The sequence below is a fragment of the Meleagris gallopavo genome, chromosome Z (genome assembly GCF_000146605.3).
Source record: "Meleagris gallopavo isolate NT-WF06-2002-E0010 breed Aviagen turkey brand Nicholas breeding stock chromosome Z, Turkey_5.1, whole genome shotgun sequence".
NCBI classification, from domain to species: domain Eukaryota; kingdom Metazoa; phylum Chordata; class Aves; order Galliformes; family Phasianidae; genus Meleagris; species Meleagris gallopavo.
This window is the reverse complement of record NC_015041.2, coordinates 48719029-48725577: the sequence shown is the minus strand read 5'-3', so window position 1 is coordinate 48725577 and position 6549 is coordinate 48719029. Positions and strand designations below refer to the sequence as shown.

Sequence of the window (6549 nt, the reverse complement as noted above, 5' to 3'; positions counted from 1 at the left end):
TTTTGTTTCTTGTGGGTTGCAGATTGCTAATTGATTTTAGGTCAATTCTACTGAAATGTATTCTAGTTTCCTTCCTCATATTTTATGCTGATCTTTTAGTTTCTTACAGTTCTATAGATTTGATCATTTTCTTACGGAGAATAAAATATTTTAGTTTGCACATTTTCATTTGTGGATACTGACTGCTTGGTGTAAATCTTTGTATATCTTCATATCTTTATATCTTTTCCTAAGTATAGGTCAGAAAGGCTGCTTTTGTAAGACGGAGATTTCATTATCTCTGGAAGTGGAACAGTCTGTTTGTCTTCATCCTCCCCGGCTAGAACTTTTTTTTTTTTTTTTTGAAGTTCCTCTTCTGACAGAAATGTGAATATTTCCTTGTCATTGGCACTTCATTCTTCAATTGCTCTAAGATCATGCTGGTAGGTGAATCAGGAGGGAGGGACATTTACACGATACTGTCACTGTAATATAATTTGAATTATGCCCCTTTGCAACATGCCACCATCGTTTTTGTCTGCTTAAGTCACAACTGCCTGCGCAACTATATGAGACCTTTGCTTAGTTTATAAAATCTTTTGCAATTCAGTTTCAAATTGAAAGAAAACTTGCCTAAGTGTGTACAAGCAATTTTGACATAGAAATCTTTCTTGTGATATTGATAAAAATCTGTGACTGAAGGTAAATGGTATTGGTTTTACCTATTAGCCCTGTAGTCTCTCATACTCTGAAACAAAAGTTTTGAGATAAAAGTATTTTAGAAATCAGAAAGTAGTAGGATGCCAGTCTATCTAGGGTAATACAATGACTGTTTATTGGCTTCCTATTCTGAAATAGTCATCTGGAAGAAACACTGCGTGTTGACAGAGTGTTAAGGATGGGAGGAGACTATTGGCAGAACATGCTTTGATCACTTGGTGAGTTGTATGCTATATTAAACAGTATGTACATTTTTACATAGATTCAAAGAGAACTTGTGAAACAGGGACCTTGCTGCACCTTTTGACAGGAGAGCAGGATTTGGAGTAGTCTGGAGACAGCACCTGTGGAAAGAAATCAGAGTTCATAAACAATGCCAGAACACTGGAACCACTCTCTTGGAGGAATTGAAAAGATGTTTTTTTAAAAATCTGCCGATATTTGTACATCTTACATTTAAACATTGTGGAATTTCATCTTTCACATGTCTAGTTTTCATGTGAACCCTAGAAAACGACCTAACTGAAGAGATTTCAGAGGAGAACTACAGATCTAGCTAACAGTTGAAAATGTGGTTTGCAAGGGATTCAGTCTGCTGTCTCTGCAACAAGCAGAAGTCAATACGATCACCTTCTATTAGAGGAAAATATCACTTGAGGATTTTAAATTAAGACTTTTTGCACTGTGTGCTTCTCCCACATTTATTGGACACTTGAAATCTTTGGGGAAAGTTGTAGAGGCTCTGTACAGAACTTCAGAACAGGCAATCTCAGTCATCACTATATGTCTGAAAGTAAGAGAACAGTGAAAATGAAATGTCCTAACATTAAAACTTGTTGCTGATTGAGCTATGTTTGGTTTTTATCCAACTAAAATCTTGAGAAAAGTGATAGGCAAACACTCTGGAGTGTTCAAAATATTTATTAATTTTCAATTAGCATTTCCAATTTGTGCAGTTGTGTGTGTTTATGTTTGCATCTCTCCCTGTGGCACAATAGAAAATTAAAGCCTTTACGGATAACTCTACAGAGACCAGGTTGTTTTCTTCTTTTGTTCTGTTTTCAGCTAAAAAAGCCCTTTTATGACATTGGTCTGTTGTTACTGTCATCCTTTTTTCAGTCATTCTGAAATTCAATGACACTTGAGGGTTTGGAGGGCATTTTGATGTGGATGAGTATACATAAGCAAAGAGATGTTGCTATTAAAATCTTTGTACTTGTATCTTCTGCAGAGGCATTTCCCTAGCTAAAATCTGTCCCTTAAAATTCATTCTGCCTTTTCTTTTGAACTTAGGGACCCATTAGATGTTTGGGACAGGATGTTAGAATTTAAGACACAGGCAAACAAACATGAAGTGCCTAAGAAAAAAAGGAAACCTGCTGAGAAGCAATGTGGCCCAGCTGTTAGAGCCCACTTCCTGGGGACTCAACATATGCCACTGCACTTTAACTTCCCTCTGTTCTTCTGATCAGGTCAGTTATTAACATTTGCAAGAGGAAAACAGTATTACTTTCATGCGAGGATGTGTTTCTAAAGTGCCTGACTACAATGTTAAGGAACATATATTGCTATAAACCTTGGTGCTGTGAAAGAGATTCTGAACTAGCCTTTTTTTTTTTTTCTGCACTTCCTGTCAACTTACTCTCAACTTCAAGGGTAGCCCCTGGATTCACACTGAACAAAATGTCTTAGTCCTATCAGGATAGGTGAAGAAGAAAACAGGATCGTCCATCTGTAACTGGAAGTATCTTGGAGTCAAGAAAGTAATGTGTCATTATGATAGTGAAATGGCTTTTAGATCTTCAGTGATGTTGGCTGGTCACTCACAACCTCCTCCCTTCCCTCACTAAAGCAGCACTCTTGCTTTGCCACACCTCAGCCACCACTGGTTTTCTTTTGGGCTGGGAAGTAATTGGGAAGTGGCCTCACTTGTTCCCGAGGAGAAGAATCTGAATTACTAATACTGACAGTTGTTTGCCAAGCAACCTGTATTTTTTTTTTTAGTGAAACCTGCAGGGACATCCAAAGATGAACACCCTTGGCAGTATCATACAGGCAATAGCTCCGTATGGCTGACACTTAGAGAAAGGGGTCTAATTAGTTTTGGCAGTGGCTTGTAATTCAAAATGACTTGTGTCCTCACTATAAATACAAGTATGTGGGTGTCTGATAAACAGAAAAAACAAAAAACACTCCTGATTTTCAGATGAGCAAACCTGGTGCATTGGAATTCTGCAGCTAAGAGAAAGAAAACTACTCTGGTGTCATTTGTTTTGGAGAAGTCTCATGCTCAGTTGTCTTGATGTCGGATCCTTCTCAGGGGAATGAGTTGAAGGCCTCCTACTGAGTGGAAAAATGATGGGAAAGATACAGAGATGAAAAAGATAATTCCTGCAAGACTCTTTCCTCTATACTGATTTATTAATGGTCAACACAATGGCTCCTATCTTGCAAATATTACAGTAGTGTTGGACCACTGTTTGTTTTAAATCTTAATTAAAGAAGAAATTTAATGAGTGATTCTTCAAAACACAAACCTTTAGCCTCAGTACAGACTAGTTTTGAAATCTTCTTTTCCTAACAGCTATAGTCTTCCCTTATTGTTTTTGCAATTAAAACTTAATCTTACTTCTTTAATGTTATTTGCTCAATAAGCGTGTTGTATCATACAGACTTTAACATCACTGACTGCAATACTAATGTTTGTAGATAACCAAGAAGTACCAGATCAAGTCTGATGCAGCGCTTCACTGCTTCTATACTAATGAATCTTTTTGACCCACTGATATTTTTGATGGACTTGCTCACTCATTGCTGGGTTTTCCATTTCCAGTGTTTTAAGTATCATCGACATTTTCCATAGCAACTCACTTTTTCTGCTGCAAATGCAGATGGATGGCTAATGTATTGCTAGTCTGTGTAATTCTCCCATTGTAACTGTCTTAGTACAGTATTTAAATATGAGTTATTATTCCATCTTGCTTAATTCTAATCTATTTTGAAATTAGGTTGCAATGCAGCAGAATACTGTGAACAGCAATAGTTAATTTTTTCCTCAGTAGTTGCTACATAACATGTAGGCATTTTTCTTAGCAGTTTTGTACATTTGGGGCCATAAGGTAATAATTCATAGCTTGGTATTGAAGATACAGCTCAGAGACATGCAGTTAATGAATGAACATAGTTCTGACAGGCAAAATGTCACTATATATTCAAGAGAAGCCTTTGAAGGATACAATAAATATGAACCAAGTAGGTATTTTAACTGGTCACATGTTGTAAAACTGTCCTAAAAAATGAGAAATGTCTGCGTAGAGAAGACAAGTTATTATAGATACAGTCAACTGCATTTCAGATAACAAGATACTGTTGCTTTTTATAGGGCCAAAAGAGACTTCTTGTAAAGTCAGCAGTAATAAACTGCTCCACGAGTATTGCTCTTAACAGCATACATTTTAATTGTAAAGCAAACTGTGAATAACACCAAACTGCAGAGTGAGGTAGTTTTCTGTCACATTAAACTTTGATTATTGTAAAATGCATGACTAGCCCTTGGACAGCCAGGATATATCGTTAAGATGCTGCACAGGTGAGGAATTTTACAGACACATGTATTAATAACTCATCTTCACTAATGCTGTTCTCTAGCATGCTGGGACTAAGATACATACAATTTTTGCTAATCCTTCTAGAAGTAAAGATGAAAGCCTAATGATGGGAATGTTTAAAATCAGTGCATCAGAATCTAAGTACTTGCCCAAATCCTGAGGACGTATGAAAAGCAGGAATCTCCCAGGAGAACCAAACTTGGCTCTCTTTTCAGGAAAAGCTAAGTGAACAGACAGGGCTTTTGCCACCTGGCTTGTAGGCACACTTCCTGCTGTCCTTGCCATCTGTGTTGATAGCCATTTAGCCCACTATAATGGCTCAGACTGTGTTAGGTTTCACGTTAGAGATGTTATTCATCTTTTGTTTGTGGGTAAAACAGTTCCTGAATTTGACACACCTCTCATCTCTGGATATTCAAAGGCTGTGAATTAATTCTCAGAAAATAAAAAAAAAATCAAGGTTTGACTCAGTAAAAATATATTTAATTTTTCTTTAGTTTTGAAACTTCTCATATAGTCTTTTCCTGGTTTCTCTAAGGCTATTTTAAACAAACAGAAAAGAGAAGATTCTAGCATTATGCTGTAAGTACAAGACCCAATGTAATAAAAAGCAAAAGACTAAACTTTGTGACACTCACAGTAAGACAGAGAGGTATTAAAACTGTTATTTTGCTTAAAAGACTCCAAAAGGATGAGGGGAATGGGAAGGTGAGATTTCTGCTAATGTTATGATGCTAATCCTGCTGAGAAAGCCTGTTATCTGTGTTAAAAAAAAAAAAAAGAAGAAATTAAAGGAAATGAACAATTGCACAACACAACCGTATTTCATTCTAGATACTTGATCAATAACTTCAGGAGGAAAGGATTAAAAGAAAAGTATTAAATGTGATGACTTTGGGTATTTTGGTAAATTGGTTAAAGCTTTACTCATGTAAACAATGCTGTGCAAGCAGGCCCCGGCTATGGAGTTAATCCATCTATAAGTAGTGAATTTCCACAACTTCGCTTTTAAGAGTTCTAACTTTTTAACATTATGTCTGTAAAGGTTAAAAATTGAGATTGTTCCTCAGCTGATGTAGCAATACAATGTCATTTCCTTCCTTATGGACCATGGTTATTAGAAATACTTTAATATTTAGAATTAGAATGATGATAATATCTACAACATTGATAATGTCTGCCATTGAGGTTTTCTTCTTAATTTGTTAATAGCTGTATGATACCAATTTCTGCCTATTCTGGCAGACTAGAACGTGAGAATAAGCAGTTTTGAATTTTAAGTGTTTTTTAACCTTACAGTGCCTATGATCATTGCTACAAGCTTCTGGCACATCCACTCAAGGATCTGTTGGAGTGATTCCTGTTTCCTGATTTTACCAAAAAAGCATACAGTACTCTTGCTTTGACTGAGATACCTGAAAGCTTTGTTCCAGTTGTTTTGAAACAACTGGAAACACCAGAAATATGTTGCTCTGCCATTTAAATTATCTATATTTTGTCAGAGCTTATCTTACAAGGCTGGGATCTTGATTGTGATCCAGCTAAACACTTAGATACATGCTTAAACTCGGTAACTTGAATGCATGAATCTAGGTACATCTTTAGATGTTCTATTGGATCATAGCATAGTGCCCTGCAGGATCAGAATGTGTAAAACATAAGTGTTTTTTCCCAGATAGCATTAGCATCATACAGAGAGTACATATGCACAGGCAGCTGTGTGAAGCTGTCAGAATTCCTTTTGGAAATGTATGCATAAGAATTGACACGTTTGTCTGCAGTTTCTCAATGCCTGTTGTTTATTAGACAGCTGTGATCACTGCTGAGATGTAGGGGAAAGATGGGCTCTGGAGCTGGTGTATCAGCACTCCACCTGAAGTGTTTTTAAGGAGTCTGGCAGTCTGCTCAGGCTCTGCTTTATACTTTATCACTCCAAACTCTGTCTTCACTGAGGAATTTGTAAACAGCTCTTGTGGAATGACTTTGAAATTTCTCCTTGTGCAGCAAAAACTGTGGCTATTTTTTGAGCTGAATAAATAACTCACAGAGAATAATAAATTAACTGAGTTTCTCCTCTAATTTTCTTTTGTGTATATTTCTTACACCTGCAGTGTTGACTTACTGTCATTGAATTGACTGATAGTAAGCACATCTGAGTTTTGGCTAAGCATTCACTAGATTACGCATTGACATTGTATTTGGAAATCCTTTTGTGCAAGGCATTGTTATCACTGTTATGCAA

The 6549-nt window shown here is 36.5% G+C and overlaps 1 long non-coding RNA gene across 1 annotated transcript; it reads left to right on the top strand.

Moving 5' to 3' along the window:
* Positions 1–23: 23 nt before the first annotated feature.
* LOC109364038 lies at positions 24–1546 on the top strand. Its single transcript, XR_004162143.1, has 2 exons — positions 24–422; positions 962–1546. It is a non-coding gene; the product is annotated as an uncharacterized LOC109364038 (long non-coding RNA).
* Positions 1547–6549: the final 5003 nt, after the last annotated feature.